Source organism: Pinus tabuliformis, chromosome 4_1 (assembly GCF_031772625.1).
Source record: "Pinus tabuliformis cultivar Carrire ecotype Pingquan chromosome 4_1, CPIR1, whole genome shotgun sequence".
NCBI classification, from domain to species: Eukaryota; Viridiplantae; Streptophyta; class Pinopsida; order Pinales; family Pinaceae; genus Pinus; species Pinus tabuliformis.
In genome coordinates, this window is record NC_142303.1 from 684,315,519 (window position 1) to 684,335,947 (window position 20,429).

General features: G+C 36.7%; 2 pseudogenes; one reads left to right on the plus strand and one right to left on the minus strand.

Annotated features, from left to right (window-relative positions):
* Positions 1-9,152: 9,152 nt before the first annotated feature.
* Positions 9,153-9,653, minus strand: LOC149177985 (heat shock 70 kDa protein 8 pseudogene; annotated as a pseudogene).
* An 872-nt stretch (positions 9,654-10,525) lies between these two features.
* LOC149177986 (protein TUNICAMYCIN INDUCED 1 pseudogene) lies at positions 10,526-11,394 on the plus strand (annotated as a pseudogene).
* The last annotated feature ends 9,035 nt before the right edge of the window (positions 11,395-20,429 follow it).

Below are 20,429 nucleotides of genomic sequence, written 5' to 3' on the forward strand. Positions count from 1 at the left end.
AAGAATTTCCAACTGGTTACCGTAAACTTTCTCCCAACCTGCCGTCAACTGACGGAGTGATTGATCTAAATTCAAGTACAGTCGATCACACTCTCCCATTGGAGAGTGAAACTCATGTCACTCAGGTTGATGATCAATTAGTTGATCAAGTGGTCGATTCAATTTCACATTCGGTCGATCCCACTTTCCCTTTAGAAAGTGAACTTCACACCGCTCAGGTTCTTCTTGTTACATCAGATTCTTCTATGCCGGGGGGCATTTCACCTGTTTCTACAGAACCCCCTCCAAGCACTGAGGTCTTTTCCTTTGATTGGAATAGACTGACAGAACCTCGTCTTCCTTCCTCCATCCCTTTCCAAGTCATTGTCAAGGCTGGTGGTAGGGACATATATCGCACTCAGGTAGATGAAGGTGCTTCTGTTAGTATTTTATCCTCAACTGTTTGGACAGCTTTGGGTTCCCCTCAGCTTGCGCCTATTACGCAGAATCTGAAAGCTTTTAACAGAACCATTAGTGAACCTTTAGGGATCCTTCCTAAGTTTTCTATTACCTTGGAAGGTAAAACTGTCTGTATTGATCTTATGGTAGTTCGAGGTCCCTTGGATTTCAATTTACTCCTTGGATGGGACTATGTTTATGCAATGAAAGCTGTCGTATCGACACTCTTTCGCGTGATGTCTTTCCCTCACAATGGAAGTATTGTGACTGTAGACCAGCTTTCGTTCCCTAGTCTTGTTTCAACTACCAATAATATGACACCCCTAAATGTTCCTGATTCTAAAGTGGTATCTACCCTGCCACGGGTTAATTATGTGGCAACCGGTCCCATGTTTTCAGTTACCGATGTAAGTGAGCCTCTCACTGTTGATTTAGATCCGGTAATTGACATGGAGAACTCTATGGGATTACTTGAACACGATGTTCTTATCCCTTTTGAGTCCCTTGACATGTGTTCCTTCCAGAGAACTATTCTTCCTTCTGATGAAGACTTTTTGGAAGCCATGATCAAGGTGTGTCCATTGACATGTCTTTCTTCCAGTTGGAAGCCATGATCAGGAGTTGTGAGGATAGTTTCTTCTAGTCTCAACCTCATTAAAAAATGAAACTGGAAGTTTTGAGCATAGTTCCTTATCTTGTGTCAAGCTCGTTAAAAAATGAAACAAGGATAGGTTAGATAGGTAGATTTTAGAGAGTAGTCACGAGCAAAGTTCCTTGTCTTGTGTCAAGCTCGTTAAAAAATGAATCAAGGATTTTAAGAGCATAGTTCCTTGTCTTGTGTCAAGCTCGTTAAAAAATGAATCAAGGTTTTTAGAGTAGAGGTTATGGTTAGGTAGATTGTAGAGAGTAGTTATGAGCATAGTTCCTTATCTTGTGTCAAGCTCGTTTAAAAATGAAACAAGGGTTTTGAGGATAGTTCTTTTCCTGTGTCAACCTCACTAAAAAATGAAACAACTCCCACAAGTCTTTCCAAGATCTTGAAAGTAAAGCTTCATTCCATCCACCTCATTGAATGCAATGAAGCTTGGGGGGCACGTACCTCGTTTTGCGTCATTATGCTGGGGGCATGTGAACTTATAACAAGCATAGTTTTTCGTTTCAAGCTTGCATAAACATGAAACCGAATCCGAGCATAGTTCTTTTCCTGTGTCAAGCTCGTTAAAAAATGAAACAAATCCTCCCCTAATTGAGTCGAGAGTTTGACTAGATCTCATTTGTTAAGTTGTATATTTAGGTTAGTTATTTTAGTGTTTTGTATAATTTTCTTACAAGTTTTAGGTTGAGTCTTTCAAATGATCTCGTAACTTAAGCCTTCATTTCATCCAACTGGTTGAATGAAATGAAGCTAGGGGGGTATGCACTCTAGCAATTATGCTTAGGGGGCATGAAGCATAGTTTTTATTTGTTTCAAGCTTTTGTAAAAATGAAACCTATTTCGAGTCAATTTCAGTTATTTTCAAGACTCGTTAAACTCATGAAAATATCGAGATTATTTTGCTATCTTTCATTCTCGTAAAACAAATGAAAATGCCGAGTTCTTTCCGTCTTTTCCTGCTCGTAAATTAAATTGAAAGTCGGCCATATGAGTACGTTTTTATCATTTTTTCGAACTCATTAAAACTTACGAAAAAGTGAAAACCATGAGTACATTTTTATCCCTTTTTCGAACTCGTTAAAACTTACGAAAAAGTGAAATATCAGAGTCATCTTTTAAGCTCTTTTCTGACTCCTAAAACATGAAAAGATTGCCGAGCGTTTCTTTTACACTCGTTAAAACGGAATTAAAAGACGGTCCCCTTATAGCTCTTTTCTGACCGTAAAAACAAGAAAAGATTGCCGGGTTTTTGTCGTTTCAAACTCGATACGGAAGTAAAACGACGTGTCCTTGATCTCTTTTTACTTTTCAGGTCAGAGACACTAATCATGAAAGTACTCCTTGGTCGCAAGATCAAGCGGTTCCCCCAGGTATTATTTTATACTTTTTCGGGCTTGAGGGACACAAATCTACGAAAAAGTTCAACTTGGAGTCTTCTTAAGTTTTTCAGACTCTCTAAAATTGAAAAACGCCAAGTTTCTCCTATACTGGGCTCGTTAAAATTTCACAGTAAAGGACCTGTTCAATTACAAACAGGAGCGAACCACTCCTTCCTAGGGTTCGAATCAAAACTAGGTTGGACTCATCCGAAGGATGAGCTTATAATCAAGCATATGTTATCCTCCTCAAGCTTGTTAAAAATAAAGAGGTACTTGCCAGAAATGGTGGGGGAAAAGAGAGAAGAATGAACTTATTTGTTATCTTTTGTCTCAGAAGAAACTTTATTACCACTCTTGAACACGACACTTTTCATTCACCTGGGTTGGGAAATCTTTTACCTCACAATTGATCAAACCACATTGAAAGTCTTCAGCCGGGTTCTGGGGATTAACTTTGAGTCATTCGTCACCAAGCCATCTGTTGTGTCGTTATGTGTTCAAGAGGTCTGCAAGCAAAACTTTCATCTGCAAAATACTTGTCATCCATTTGACCATCCCTGAGTCGATCCTTACAGCAACATTTCTTCAACTTGAACAATGATTTCGTGTTGTGGGCTTGCCTGCAACGGGTCGCTTTCTATCGACATCAACACATTATCTAGAGAGATGACTTAGAAATCGTCAGTGCCTTGAAGTCTGCATGCATCAATGGCAGGTTTCTCGCCTTTGACGTCAGTTTACATCATTGACTTTCGATCGAAGGATTCCGTGAAATGTTCGACATCAACTCATTCATTCACATCTCATGGATTGTACTGGTTACTTTGAGAACCATTGACATTACTGGTGGTCTCTCTCACGCTTGTTAACAGTTTACATCATCGACTGGTAATCAAGTGGTTTCTACCATGTTCGACATCAACTCATTTATTCGCATGGCTAGAATCGTACCAATTCGGGAAGTAGAAATGAAGACCCTGGATCTAGTTTCCACCATCCAAGCTGCGAGGAGTTTTGTATTCATTATCTAAGTAGACTAATCATAAACAGATGGCTGCGCCCATACTGTGTCTACAAAAGTCTATGATTATGATGTACTGCAAGATCATTCCTGTATCAGAGTAGTTAGTCTGTTAGTTAAAGTTTTAAATCTGAGTATGGGAATGCCTACCTCAGTGATGATATAATCTTATACATGTATTTTGTGTTGAAAATTGCAGGTTCTGACCAGGCTCTCCACGAGATAATCCTTGAAATGATAAAGCGCTTCACCCTTCCTAGATAATACAAAACCCTAATCTATTACAGGCTTCGCACTTTAGGGGGCAATCTGTTACACTAAAAAATGTCACCATGACTATTTACAGTTAGTATGGCTCTATCAACAGTCATGCTACCCTCTTAGGCAAGTCTTATCCCTCTGCTCTCCATGTCAAACTCCAAAAAAGAGAGAAAGTCTTTCTAAATGTATTTATCTCTGGGGACGCAGGTTCTCTCAACCTTACCTGCGGGGACGCACCCAATGTTCACAAAAGCTGTGTCTTTGGACGCTCTGTATGTAAAGGGGCAGGTGCGTCCCCCTGTAAAGGTTAAAATGCGCAAGTTTCATCTTTAAAAAGTCACTTGTGGTCATTTCTAGAGCATTCTAGAAGGTTGTTCGACGTGTATTGAGCGCCTCCAGATGGTTCATGCACTCCTACCAAAGAGGAACTTATCCCATCAATAAGGGAGCTATCCCATCCAAAGAGGGGATTATCCCATTGATGGTGGACCTGATTAACTTCCTCTTGAGCACTATAAATACAGGCATTGGGCCAGAAGGAGGGGAGGTTGAAAGCTATACATTTCTAAGGGTAAATGCTGCAGGAATTAGGACTCCCATTTAGAAGCTTGTGAGGAGAGATTGCCATCTTTACTTGTTCTATTTGGAAGTGGGTGAGCTTTGTCAAAGTAAAGGAGAACTCTTGTGGACCCTGGAAGGAGCTTGCACAACACCAAGGCTCAGGTTGTAATGGTTCCTTTTGATTACCTTTAATGCAAATTAGTCCATTCTTCTCAATAACTTGTTGTTTATGAGTTATTTCATGTACTCCTTGGTCTATATGTTGAATATGCTTTGTTTTATGTTATAATCAGGTGCTATTTAATGGTTTGACTGTTGGTGATTGCAGGTTTTGGAGAAAGGGAGGAACTCATCCAGATCAACAAAGCTTGGACTTCTACAACAGCGTTTGGACAAAGGTAAGAACAAAACACTTGATTTCTCATATCATAATGCATGTTTAGAGAAGGATAGCTCTAGTTTGTTTTGTTTGTCATTAGAATGTCTTAGACTTCTAGGAAGGTCGGTTGTGTCCGCACTATTGACTGATTCCGTGTGACAAGGACAGGTGAAATTGGTTTTATCTTGGTCCTCTTTGCTAATCTGGATCTGATTGTAACCACTAAACACATCGAAGAAAGAGAAGAACTTCTTTCCTGTCAGACCATCTAATACTTGGTCAATGAAAGGGAGAGGGAAATGGTCCTTTTTTTTGGTTTGTTTAGCTCTCTCTAGTCCACACATATCCTCCACTTCCCATTTTTCTTTGGAACTGTTGACATGGTTAATGTGCGATGTGTGTTGGTCTTCAAAATTGTCCTTATTTTCACTTCATTATTCACCAATATCTTCACATTTTACCTTCATGTCACCTCCATTCCACCTCCACATCATTACATTTACCTCATTATTGGGTTATGGCTATGCTTTTCCAAAGTTTATTAATTCTTAACATTTTAAAGTGGATTTACGGTTAAACTTTAGAAAATAATATGCTTATACTTATACCTAACAATTAGAATGAGTTTGTTGACATGTGTAGGTACAAAGGAAGCTTCCAGGGCATCTTTATGTGGCCTTGAATGATCAAATTCGAATTTGATAAGATAAGCCTCATGGAAAAGATCATGATCTCATGGAGAAGATCATGGACCTCATGGAGGAGATCATGGAGGATAGGGTTATGTGTCTAGATGGTTGAGAAATGTATGGAACTAAAGAGAGATTAGTGGATCATCATTATGAGTTTGTTATCTCATCCCATTGTATAAATAGGAGTACCTCCTCCATTCCAAAGGGAGGACTCTTGGAGCATGTATCCAACTTATGATGGAATAGAATAAAGCTTCATTTTTCATATATTTCCATTATGTAGTTTTAGATATAAGTTGTCTTAGTGTAGTAAATGGAATAATTTGTCACTTTGTTCTTAAGAGAATTGAGCTCACTCTAAAAGGATGAAAGAAACATTTTATTTCATATTAGATCTTATTTCATTTAATTGCTTAGATGTTTGAGGATTTGTTTGTGATTGATGAATGAGTTTTAAATTAGAATATTATCAGCATATGAGAGGACAACCAAGGGTCTAAGTTAGGTTCTTCCTCTATTTGATTTGTATGATAATTGAAATTCATTCTTTTGATTTTATGTTTCAAGTCATTTCATTTCCTGAATGAATCTTAGTTTAGTTTGGATTAGTATATGAGGGGACAATCAAGAGACTAAGTTAGTCTTTCTCTCTCTTTGAATCTAAACAACAATTAAAGTTCATTCTCTTGTCTTCATTTCAAGTTTTTGGTTTTATGTAATCAATGATTCCTCTATGATACTATAGGGAAGGACAACCAGGACCTCCTTAATTAGGAGCCTCTTCCCTTGCATATTATATTGAATCGTAAATAATTTAGCTAGACATAGAGTTAGTTGCCTACTCCTGCATATATATTGCTGGCACCATCACAAGCTTACGAGTTTCCCTGGTCGATAATTTAATGAAAGCAATTTAAGCAAATAAATTGCCCAACATTTTGGTGTTGTTGCCGGGGATGGTGCTAAGGGATCAGGCATTAGGAATTTAATTCAGTACTAGCATTTTTCTTTAGAAAAACTAACTTGTGAGACCTGGTGACCGTAGGATCTTCATAAGGAAGTTCAAGTTTGAGTTTTCTGATGTTTTAGTGTTTAGCTAGTTCAGTCTTTTTAAAAAAACCCCCTGCATAAATAAAAACAAATCAATCGATTAGTATGCTCTCTTCTTGCGCTTCGTGCGATCAGGAAGATCAGAAAATCTATTGATTTTGTTCAAATAAAAATACTCTTGCTCGAGAACTAATCTGCAATGCGACAATAAAGAATTTTGTGAATGAGTGAAAATCATCTTAATTTTTTAAGATAAAACTTAATCTTTTTAAATTTTAGTTTTCTAAATAATAAAAAATAAAAAATAAAAATAAAAAATAAAAAAATTTCCATGTAATAATAATATATATATCTCATATATATATATTATTATTATTATTGTTAAGATAGTCTTCGGCAAAATCACATAACCAATCTTTTGTCGACGCGTTTCGAACCAACCAGTGTGGTTCATCGTCAGGACAAGTTGAAGAACCAATCTGGCTTAGCTCGATTAAATATAGTGTGCAGAGACTCCAACGGCTAAAATTCTAACGGCTAATTTGACCTAATGAACCTGGTCAAATCACTAAAATAGTTAATTAATATTTTTCTAGAAATAGTTAAAATTGGTAAAAAGGAATTCATTTGTTAATTTAAAATAAATAGATATATTATTAATATTATTTCAAATCTCTAGTATAATATTAATATTTTAATTATAATGGTCATTATATAATGATATATTACTATTCAATTATATTATTAAATAATTATTATTTAATATTAATAATTGCGAGCCAAGAAGGAGCCTTCAATCCGAAGGGTTCCTAGTGATCATATCATGGGTGTGAATCTTCCTTACATCCAAGGAACCACGGACAGGATTGCGAGGATTCTGAGGAAGTATAATGTTCCCGCAACTTTCAGACCTCTCAATACTATCCGTGGCTCCCTCAGGTCTGTGAAAGACCCGATTGACCCCAAGGACTTGAAGGGCGTCTATGTCATTCCATGTTCCTGTGGCACCCCTTATATTGGTGAGACTGGTCGCTCTATCAATCAGAGGATTAGCGAGCATTCAGCGGATTTAAGACATGGTAGGACCAAGTCCTCGGCCCTGGCTGAGCATGCGGGGAAGACTATGCATCATGTATGTATAGAGGAGGCTCAAGTCATTGCCAAAGTTGCGCAGTTTCACCATCGTAAATTTAGAGAGGCCCTGGAGATTAAGAAAAGGCCAAACAATCTTAATAGGGATGATGGCTGGAAGATCAGCAGTTGCTGGGTCCCAACCTTGTCTTCCTAGCCTCCTCTTTCCCCGTTTGTGTTTGGTCTTAGGGTTTCTATCTTCCCCTTCCTTTAATTTTCTTTTGGTAGATTTGTCTGATTTTTTGGAGTGTTTTTAATAAGTTAGGAATCAGTCTCGGCTTATTAGTATATTATCCTTAACCGGTTTATGATACCATTGGGCATTTATTATTATTTTTTCATAGATTTATTAATTATACATTGATTTTCCCTTTATTAATGTCTATAAAGACCCCCTTTCTTAATCCTTATAAATAATAATAATACTTACCTTATGACATAGTTGACTTTAATATATTTTTTGAATAAATAAATATTGAATAAATATCGATTATTAATGGTAACTTGACCTTAGGTTTAAAGGATAAAATGGTGATAGACCAATAAGGTTAGTTTCAACCTTGTAGGTAACAATTTATTTACCTAAGGTCTTAGTTACCTCTATTATTGAACTAACATTGATTATTTGACCATTAAGTTTAAAGGATAAAAATTTTGATTTACCAATATTATTGATACTATTATGAATTAACAATGGCATTTACCTAGGATAACAAGACTCTAGGAAGAATAATGGTTTAACAATTTGTTTGGGATTAAAAATCATTTAGTAGTTATAAAGTATTCGATAAACATATATTACTTTATATAACTTATTTTAATGACCATTATATTTAAATAATGAATATGATATATTTTAAAGAACTAAATAATGGAAATCTAACTTACCAAATGACCATTAAGTTATTACATAATTACCTAATGTAACTAAATTATAAAAATTAGTAGTGATTTATTACCACTCACGTATATTTAAATAATAATTGAATAATAATAAATCATTTAATATATATTATATAATGACCATTATAATTAAAATATGAGTATCATATATAGATTCTCTTAATATTTGAAACAATATTAATAATATATATATTTATCTTTAAACTAACATTTTAATAGTATATCTATTTATTTTAAATTAACAAATGAATTCCTTTTTACCAATTTTAACTATTTCTAGAAAAATATTAATTAACTATTTTAGTGATTTGACCAAGTTCATTAGGTCAAATTAGCCGTTAGAATTTTAGCCGTTGGAGTCTCTGCACACTATATTTAATCGAGCTAAGCCAGATTGGTTCTTCAACTTGTCCTGACGATGAACCACACCGGTTGGTTCGAAACGCGTCGACAAAAGATTGGTTATGTGATTTTGCCGAAGACTATCTTAACAATGTTATGGATCACAGAAGTCTAAATTCCTTAATTATTATTATTATTAAAAAAAAAAAAATTGACTTTCATTCTTTTGTTTTTTTTTTTTCATGAACGATGAGATGGATTGTTATGTGGAGCTATGTTAAAATCTCATTGGTTTGGGCAAGTTTCAAAGGCGTTGTGTCAGGGTGACTTATACTCCGTGTTAGACACTGTCCATGGCATCAAGTGAAGAACATGCAACCCCAGCCATAGCACAAGCCCTTTCAACACGAGTTTGCTGAAAATGGCTAAAGGAAACATGCATTGTTAATACAACGATGCGCACAACATGTCCTAGCTGAACCTCGGCCATGGCTCGTAACTCTATTAGCAAAATCGCGAGTACTTCTTCCAGAGTGGTCGACCGCCACACCTCATCTGTCAACGCTGCAATAAAGGGGCGCACACCAATATCCAAAGTTTGAACCATAAATGGCAATTTCTTGCTCTTGTGAACAACAGGATCAGTGTCCATCCTGCCAATTAGTCTTTTCACATTCAAAATTGCATTTCCTGAAAGCAATTCCTTCTCGTCGTTGGGCGTTTCTGCACTTATTCCACTCGAAAGGCTATCACCCATGAAGAGAACATAAGAGGGCATCATTTTAAGTCCTCCAGGGTTTTGTAGAAGCTCGATCTTTGAATCCTTCCACACGGCCAACATCGATCCCCAAACCGAAAAATCCCATGATCTTTCTCAAACATACAGGCAACAGAAATCTACTATATGATGCTTCAATAGCATCATCGAATGCTGTCCCGAAAGGAATGGCTGGCAGAGATGGAGATGAACCCCAAACACAATGTTGTCGAACTTGAAACGAAAGAGCATGTCTTTAAGATCGGTGGCGCTTCCCTTGGATATGGTGTTGGCGAGGACAGGAATGAGATTTTGGCGCAGGAATTGAGAATTTACAGAAACTTCGACAGAAAAGGATTTAAAAGTTATAGGAGTATTACACAGTGATCCTGCCGGCTTTGATACGAAAAAGCAATGGGCTCTTTGTGCATATGTTAATATAAGAGGGAAAACAATTAACTACATGCAAAACAACACATCTGAACAGAGCAGAATTATTGAAAATCAAAGTAGCATAAATACAATACAAAAGATTTTGCAAGCATCTATATCTCTACTTTGCCTTTCATTTTCAATTTGATGGAAGAAGAGTTATGCAAACAAATCTATTGTTATAATCGTCACAGAAACAACAGCACAAAATCGTTGAATTCACAATTACAAAGGCTTTGCATGGGGAACGCCATCAAACCTCCATATCCCTTCACCTGCCAATATTCACGTTTTGTTTGGATTTCTTTTCCATTTTTAGTTTAAATTTGTTTTGTATTTATTGTAATATATTATATTTATTTTTATTTATATTTGTTTTATATTTATATATTTTCATTTAATGATTCGATTTCTTTTGATTTGTATTTGTATATTTTTAGTTATCATTTTTTTTAAGATTGATTTGTTTTGATTTTTAATCCATGTGTGATTTGTTTTTGTATATATTTAGTTATTTGGTTCTGGTTGTTTCGATTCATGGTGTTTCTTTTCGTGGTTATCGGTGGATCAGGTGCTTCAGCAGAACCGGCCACCATCAAAGTTATCTCTGATTTGAAAGACTCCATTGTGCAAAAGATGGGATGGAAACCTGAGGAAGTCAAGATTTCTAATATTAATTCGATTGACCCCATGGTTGGCCACGCGACACTTTGCGAATTCGATCTTCAAATTGGTAATTCCATTCTTCCTCTCAGACTCTCTGAGGACGTGGCTTCTTGGCAGTTTATGGAAGATATTTCTGTAAATGAGGATCAACAAGAAACAGAGGGATTTGAGATCACTGTTGCTGAACGTCATCCGCAAATTACACCATTTTTAGCTCCCTTTCAGCTGGTAGGCCCTTTAGAGATGTGGATACAGGATGTAGATCACATGCGCCTTTCTGTGCCGCATGATGTTGAAGTTGGAATATTGAAGAAGGTAATGCTAGCAGATGAAGCCGTTGTGACTGTTAAAGGTGCAAGGGAGCTCCATCTAAGGCAACCGCTCCAGATACCTCTACCCCTAGGTAGTAGCACAGAGGATAGCAACCTGGCTTCTAGCCTGTTTGCACTAGCTTCCAAGTTGAGGCATGCCTCTGCCAATGATCGAAAACCCTTGTCTCTGAATTGTAGGTCCAACTTCACTTGTTGCTTCATCCATCAGCGAGTCGGATTCAACATCAAACAGGTTGAAAGTGAAGACGTTATCTCCAGGTTCAGTTGAGTTGATATCTCGCCAACAGCAGGAAACATCCCCTGTGTCATTTGAGTCCTCCATCGATTCACTAGGACCTAATGATCAGTGGATGTGGCCTCTTCCCTCACTGAATAGTTCCCATCCTAAAACATAGTTTATTTTTAGAATTTTTCCTTATTAGGTTTTAATAAAAAATATTGTTGATTTAAATAAAAAAAATCTCAACTTAAATAATAAATTAAAAAAATTATGTTTTTTAATTTATTGTTTAAAAAAAAAAAAAAATCAAAACAACACAAAACATTTTTCTTGTGATTTTCTTATTTTTATTTTTTATTAAAAAAAAAATATATTTTCTTTATTAGGTTTTAATAAAAAAAATTTGATTTTACAACTTAAAAAATCTCAACTTAAATAACAAATTAAAAAAATTTATGTTTTTTTAATTTGTTGTTTAAAAAAAAAAAAAATCTAAAGCAATAAATAAAATCAACATAAAAAAAAATAAAAAAAATTATGTTTTCATTACTTTTAATGTTTTCTTTTTAAAATTTGTTGCTTAAAAAAAAAAAAAAAAAAAAAAAAAAAAAAAAAATTGGAATACTTGGAAACAAATTTCAAAAATCAATTTATCAAACATTGGAGGATTCTTGTTTCGATAGCTTCAAGTTGGCATTAACTCATCACATCTTTCTGTTAAATGCTTTTACGTGACATACTAATATGCAGAATGGTGCCCATACTTCTAATGTCAATCCTTTTGCCGAGCACATTTCATGAGTTATCTGACAGGGAGTATTATTTTACATGGTTATTTTTAAGAATGGATTGAAACTTATACCATGAATTGAGTCACTTTCACCACTTTGATTTTTCTTAAATCTGTTTTATTTGGTATGAAATTTTTGCGTAAGAATCATGAAGGAAATGCGCAATTCTTCTTGAACAAACTTATGTTTTCTTTCTGCCAAGTTTTTTTTACAGGTTACAGGATAACAAAGTGATCATTAAGGAGATTGCATTGTGACAACAATTAGTCTTCCAAAGACTAAATTCATGAAAAATTCTGAAGACAAATCCATCTCCACAACCACTATAGGATAACAAAGTGATCATTAAGGAGATTGCATTGTGATGACAATTAGTCTTCCAAAGACTAAATTCATGAAAAATTTTGAAGACAAATCCATCTCCACAACCACTACCTTCCACCTCCCTTTCTGAAAAAGATTTTGAATTCCACCAATTGTAAGCATGACGTTTCCATATCCATTTTTCACAGCAAGAGTTCTTATTCATACACCATGCATTTCCTTACATCCATTCCTTACAAGCTTATTGCCATTTTCCTTGTCATTACCATTCCCCTTCATTTCCGCCAATAAAACCCTGCTTGAGTCAAAGTCCTAGAGTCTAAAGTATCATTGAAAAAACACCTAGAGGCTTGCATGCCTTAATGGCAAGTACTCTTGCCAATGAACAATGGGAGTACATTAATATCCCTTGTCCGTTGAATCTTGTAGGTGACTCGACCACGAAAAATTTATTCGTACCTACAAAGATGTGTTAGGCATCCTGACTCCCATTGGAATCAATGGTGGGAGCTCTTGTGTTGGCTAGGGGCATTCATTAATGGCCACTAAGTCAACAACTTCTTGCTATGTTCGACATCAACACATTTAATCACATAGTAAGATTTGTGCCATCGAGCGTTGAAGACTTGAAGACCCATATTTTGTAGCAGATGAAGCCAATTTTCTTTCATTGTTTTTCAGTTTGTCATCACTTAAGGACAAGTCAATAAATAAGGCTGGGGGGAAAATGTAACTTATATATTTTGTATACCTTCCAAGCCTTATAGATTTTCAGCCATATTCAGCAGACTCATCAGATTCATCATCCAACAGCAGAGGATCTAGCAACTGATACGACGATACAGATCCATCTTTCATCCACTATTTTCCCAACCAAGTAAAGAAGACTATGAACAACAGTTTTTGCAGCTGCACGTGCACAACTCTCATCCATTTTTGGAAGGGTAAGTTAAGGTATGATATTTTCTAACTTTTAACCATTAAATTCCTTGAAAAGTTAGAATAATAATTTTTGGAAAAACTTCACTTCCTTTCCCCTTCCTTTCCCCATTTCACATAACTGCCCAAACCATCCGTTTAAGGGGAATGATACATTTACATACATACTTTGTCACATTCATATAACATCCACATTCATATATCACATTTTAAAACCCAGTTACCTTCAAAATATATTCACTATTACATGAGCATACAAATGGCTTTGTCTAAAGTATTTAAAAGTTAATTGGATGCCAACAGAATCATGGTTGTTACACAAGAACCAACCATGATGCATTCCAACAAAAATACTCTGCAATAAAAAGGTAATATGAAAAGATCATACATTGAATGCAACAAACAAAATATGGTTGCAACACAAGAACCAACCAAGTTGTAGTTCATCAAAATAATGCTTTGAAAAAGTTAAGTAAATGATATCATGCAGAGTTTAAGCCAAAGCTCAAGTACCAAAAAGTAATGTAATAGATTGCATGAGGACATGCAATACCTTTAGTTTGGGGGTATGTTGGGCTTCAAAATTGTCCTTATTTTCACTTCATTATTCACCAATATCTTCACATTTTACCTTCATGTCACCTCCATTCCACCTCCACATCATTACATTTACCTCATTATTGGGTTATGGCTATGCTTTTCCAAAGTTTATTAATTCTTAACATTTAAAGTGGATTTATGGTTAAACTTTAGAAAATAATATGCTTATACTTATATCTAACAATTAGAATGAGTTTGTTGACATGTGTAGGTACAAAGGAAGCTTCCAGGGCATCTTTATGTGGCCTTGAATGATCAAATTCGAATTTGATAAGATAAGCCTCATGGAAAAGATCATGATCTCATGGAGAAGATCATGGACCTCATGGAGGAGATCATGGAGGATAGGGTTATGTGTCTAGATGGTTGAGAAATGTATGGAACTAAAGAGAGATTAGTGGATCATCATTATGAGTTTGTTATCTCATCCCATTGTATAAATAGGAGTACCTCCTCCATTCCAAAGGGAGGACTCTTGGAGCATGTATCCAACTTATGATGGAATAGAATAAAGCTTCATTTTTCATATATTTCCATTATGTAGTTTTAGATATAAGTTGTCTTAGTGTAGTAAATGGAATAATTTGTCACTTTGTTCTTAAGAGAATTGAGCTCACTCTAAAAGGATGAAAGAAACATTTTATTTCATATTAGATCTTATTTCATTTAATTGCTTAGATGTTTGAGGATTTGTTTATGATTGATGAATGAGTTTTAAATTAGAATCTTATCAGCATATGAGAGGACAACCAAGGGTCTAAGTTAGGCTCTTCCTCTATTTGATTTGTATGATAATTGAAATTCATTCTTTTGCTTTTATGTTTCAAGTCATTTCATTTTTTGAATGAATGTTAGTTTAGTTTGGATTAGTATATGAGGGGACAATCAAGAGACTAAGTTAGTCTTTCTCTCTCTTTGAATCTGAACAACAATTAAAGTTCATTCTCTTGTCTTCATTTCAAGTTTTTGGTTTTATGTAATCAATGATTTCTCTATGATACTATAGGGAATGACAACCAGGACCTCCTTAATTAGGAGCCTCCTCCCTTGCATATTATATTGAATCATAAATAATTTAGCTAGACATAGAGTTAGTTGCCTACTCCTGCATATATATTTCTGGCACCATCACAAGCTTACGAGTTTCCCTGGTCGATAATTTAATGAAAGCAATTTAAGCAAATAAATTGCCCAACAATGTGCCAACAAGGGGAACTAACCCGATCGCAAGCCCCAATCAGACCTACTTTCGTTTGGAATGGCTAGCTCCGATGGGTTTTAAGGGACCCCGTAAACTGTTTGAACATGTCGAAAGATCACTTCTGGGAGGAAGACTTAAATTAAATAAAAAAAATAAAAAAACTAACCTCTATGTATTAAATCCTATCTATACTACTTCTAACTTCTTTAATCTAGTCTTAGCTATCCTAGTCTATCCTGCAAAAGCATAATACAGAGGTTTAAATATCATATATATGTTTGGCAGGAGCGTGATAAAGAAGACTAAACATCTTGTATAGATTCAAATCCAAATGAATCAATCACTGAATTCTCAGCTGGACAAGACTGTATTAAAGCTAAATTGCAATCCAATCACTCATATAGGAATCCACATTCTTCTATGGAATTAAAACTTGCAACTGATGTTTAACTTAGCTTAAAATCAGAGACCATTCACGAATTAACCATGAAACTAAATCACATTCAATTTAACAAGACTAATAGTGAACTATAAGTCATCAATATGCATAAATACAAATCATATTTAGATTCATGCTAGTAATAACACTCTGATCCAAAATAATACAATGAGTCTGAAGCTATGGCTCCTCCTTGAACCAAACAGTCCCCTTTATTCACAATAAATCAAAATTGTTTTTCTCCAAGCCAAAAATCCCTTTCTCCTCTTCAAAGGTAGTACTTATGCAGCCCTCAATGAACCTTCGTCCTCCATGACCTTTGATCTCCCCTCCATACATTACAGAGATCAACATATCCAAATGAGGATAGTTGGTGAAACTGCTGACAAGCTGAGGTTGCCTTTGGTGGAGTGTTCTACTTCCTAGGGGGAATGAATGGGTGTCGATGAAAAAGAGAATGTTTTCGTATAATTTCGTTGCACCTGTGTGGAGCGACTATTATTCCCTGTCATTTCTTATAGGAAACTGAAGAAGCTGTGCTTGTCCTCCCACACCTGGCATGCTTTGAGGTATTCTTGGAGGGAGTGACATATTGATGGATCGGCATTTTTCTTCCCTTTAGACACAGAGTAGGCCTTCATTAATGCGTTATGGCGGTTCATGCCCCTTTCTGTAAGCTTCGTCTTTGTAGTATCGACACCAGAGGTGTAGAGGTGTCATCTAGATATACAACGCCTTTATCTCCTACCAGATCCACTCCTGCGCCTTTATTTCTCACCTGCAGAGATAGTTATCATTAGTTTCATGATTGTGAACAATAAAACATAAATGTTCAATCAAAACATAAATGCTACCTTCATTAACTTTATAAAACTATGGGAACAAGTGTGAAAAAGGATTTAAGCATAAAACACAGGCAACACACAATTTCCCACTCAATCCATAGGCTTGGCATGGTCTTCGACAGCTTCACTCAATCATAATCGGGTATCAGCCCCTCCACGGGTTGCAGTACCCATGACTTCTACTTCCCCAATGCGCAATCACACCGTCGGGACTCCATAGGCCTGTCTTTTACATTGAAAACCCGATCCCTTTGTTATTTCGGAAAATTTGGAAAAGACAAAAAAACAAAGAAAATCCCATCCTGATCACTCAGGACGGACCTAAAATTTTATATATTGGGGTGTATAAATATCACCGAGTCTGACATATCGCATATCGCAATATGCACAAGCCTGGGACTCCGCCGATCGCGATATGCGACGGGGCTTTGGACCCGAAAATGTATATATCATATTTGATAGGCTCGACGGGTCCACCATATCACTGTGCATATTGTGTATAGCGCCCTGGCTCCACCGATATGCGATGTGCGATGGGACTTTGGACCTAACATATATATGAAGTGTGGTTAATAGTGTCATCCAGTCTAGAATATAGACTTGCCTTTGAAAACCAGGGTTCCAATGTTTTTTCAAAAACAAAGGAATATATGGAGAAACCACGTCCGGCCTTAAGGCTGGACTTGAAATATTATATGCTCCAATCCATAATAATCGGCGGGTCTAGAAGACATACGTGCTCTTTATACACATAGTTTTGGGGTTTGGCCGATAGCGAATTGCGACGGGCTCCGAACCCGAAATGTATACATTTGAGTTAATAAAACCTGACGGGTCCAGAAGCCATGAATGCCTTGTGTTATTTTTGATGGGCCCAAAAGGGTTTGCACCTGTTTTATGGAGTATTTCAGTTATGAGGAATTATTATAGAAAAAGGACGCAACAGAAGATTTCGTGAGTTAAGCACATCGACGATTATGATAAGGGTTGGGGTGATTGTTTGTACGGGCATAAATGTATCATGCATGTTTGTGAAGATTAAAAGGTCCTGATGAAGGGAGTGAATAAAAGGCTAAGCTATGTCAGGAATGAACCATTGCAGTGGAGGTTTATTTAATGGCTTAGCCATCAGGCATGGAAAATTTGACTCGGCAAAGAGTTAACATCCATGTGATAAAACAGATCATTTGGACAAATGAAAAATCAAACTTATAGGGGACCCATTCAAAAATTTTCTATCAGAGCGTGTTTTAATAGGGTGGTAGTTGTGGTCACAACAGGAACCAGAATGAGAGGAAGCACCCACTCACTATCTGAGATGGGGTAAATGAACCCTACATCCGACAATTTATGCAGTTCTTCTTTGACAATATCCTTGAGGGTTGGGTTCATTCTCCTCTAAGGTTGGCACAATGGCTTGTAGCGTTCCCTGATGTAAATGTGGTGAGTACACACCAAAGGGTTTACTCTCTTCATTTCCTTATAACTCCAGGAAAAGGCATCTAGATGCTTTCTTAGAATGTCACATAACTCCTCTTCCTGATGTGCAGAGAGAGAGGGGTTGATTTTCAATGTTCTTTCTAGACCAAATTATATCATCTTGACATGAGTAGGACTTGAGTTAGTTAGGCACAAATCAGTCCAAGGGTTATCTTCATCTTTCTTCACTAACTCCTTATGAGACATGGTGTTGGGTGGCTGATTCTGGAGAATTTGCTCAATCAATCCATCTTCATCAATTTTCCCCCCTCCTATAGAAGAATCTAAGGTACTAATTTAGGAAGAGTAGACTTCATCTTCATCCTCCTCTTCTAACCATAAAGGTAATTCATTCCCAAGAGATGGTTAGGTAGGAGGGCACAAGACTAATTATTTGGAAAAGTGCCCATTTTTAATGGTCATATTCCGAGCCATGTAACTTATGTAAGCATTAGCAGTGGCTAAGCCTCGAATTCCAAGGATAAGAGGATAACCATTAAACTTGGTCTTAGGTTGGAGAACTAAGAAGTCAACAGGGTATTTCCAAGAATCAATGGAGATCACCACATCCTCAACAACTCCCTCAGGAGCTACTGTGGACCTGTGTATAAGCTGCAAGACTATTGTGGTCTCTCTTAATGATCCTTGGAGATTCAGTTTGAGCATAATGTCCTTAGTCATCACATTTATTGCATCCCCAAGATCGATCAAGGTATTGGGGATAATGATACCATTGATGTACACATCTACCACGAGACATCCAAGATCTAGATACTTTGGGTAAATCACCAACCCCAACATTAAGTCAAACAATTGTCCAATGACATTAATGGTAGGGGTGTCTTTATTTTTCCTCCCAGGATGTTTGAAACATTTCTCCTTCATCAACTTGTTGTAGATGGGGACATCCTTGATAACTTGGAGGAGTGATATTTAAAAAAAAAAAAAAAAATTCAATTCACCCAAAAGTTTTGTCTCTTCTGGGTGTGCTGGATAGGATGGATTAATATCTCAAGAAAAGGAAGTGGATTTTCTTGAGGGACACTCTCCTCCTTTCCCTCTTCAAGCTCCTCAGGTGGGAATGGAGGTTGATTATCTGGAAACACTCTTCCAGAGCTGAGGTTGATTTCTTGAATCTCCATAACATAAGCAGTGTAACATTCTTCCCCACTGTAAACCTACTATTTTTGTCTATTGTTCGGGTTCGTATTTGCTTGAGTAGAGATATGAGGTTTCTTAGGCAGAGCAGGGTGAAGGAGATATCGTTGAGATGGAGGTGGAGGTAGTAAGGTTGGAGATTGGTTGTATGGGGACCTCAACCCCTAGGATGGTGCATTCCATTGAGGTTGTGGAGGAGTATATGGATGAAATGGTTGGTTGGTAGGTTGGGAATAGCATTGAGGTGCAAAAGACCAGGGAGCAAGTGTGGACCATGAAGTATGAGAAGGAGGGAACCAAGGCGGAATGGATGCATTCTGGTTATGGTTGTAATATGAATAAGATTCCCCTTGCATGCCTTGCAGGTATCGTCGAGGTTCTTGAGGCATCCTTTGGTTGATATAACAAATTTTTTCAGTCACCCCTTCAGTTCCTTGATACACATATTTAAATGTAGGCAGAGAAGGGAACTTGTATATGGAGTGGTTCTCCTCACAGGTCAAACAGATCTCTATAAGATACAATGGACATTCGTTCCTAGGGTGCCTTCTGGTGCATATAAGGTAGAAGACAATTAAGGCTCTTTGTGCTTCATTCTGCTTCCTCTTGATCTGCATGGTGTCCATTTATAGAGAAAGGGTATGTAGCATTTCACTCTTGAAGTCTTCCAACATGTTCCCAATTTCACATTTTATGGATGTGTTTGAGGAGGATGAACTAGCTAAATCTTGACTATCCCTACCCTTCTTTCTAGCTACCCTAGAATGATTTTTGAAAACTGTCTTGATATCAGCATAGGGTAACTGATAAATGTCCACTCCTGACAGGAGGTTTAGGGTTTCTAGGAGATCTCCCCTGATTCCTCTAAGAAGGACTAGGTTTAATGATTTAGGATCGAGGGTGCACCTGGCCCTTTTGTAGCTAAGTTGGAACTTTCCTCATAATCTTCCAAAGATTCATCATGTCCCAAGGTCATTCTAAAACATTCCTCTTTGGTATCTTTGGACTTGCAATAGTCCCTATATTTATTGTTGAAGGCTTGTTGCATCTAAGCCCACATGATGATGGTGTCCCTAGTTAAACCCATGAACAAGTGCAAGGCTGCATCTTTGAGGGTGGATGGGAGAAATTTCAACTTCTGGTCATTAGAGGTGTAATCATAAGATATGAATATGACAACAAACTCGAACAAAAAGGTGTCTAGGTCCTCTGAGGTCAGGTGATGGAAGTGAGGAAGGGCAGAGGGGATTATTTTTTTCATCCTAGAATTTCCATTAGTTTCTCTTATGGGAAAAGCACCCTTATCTCTATTCTCAACTCCTCCTCTGTCTTCAAACCCATTTCTATTTTCAGCCATGGTGTTGGTTGGTGGAATGGTCTCTTCTTCTTCCCAAATACGCTCTTCAAATATCTCTGGTTGTTTGCCTAATGGGT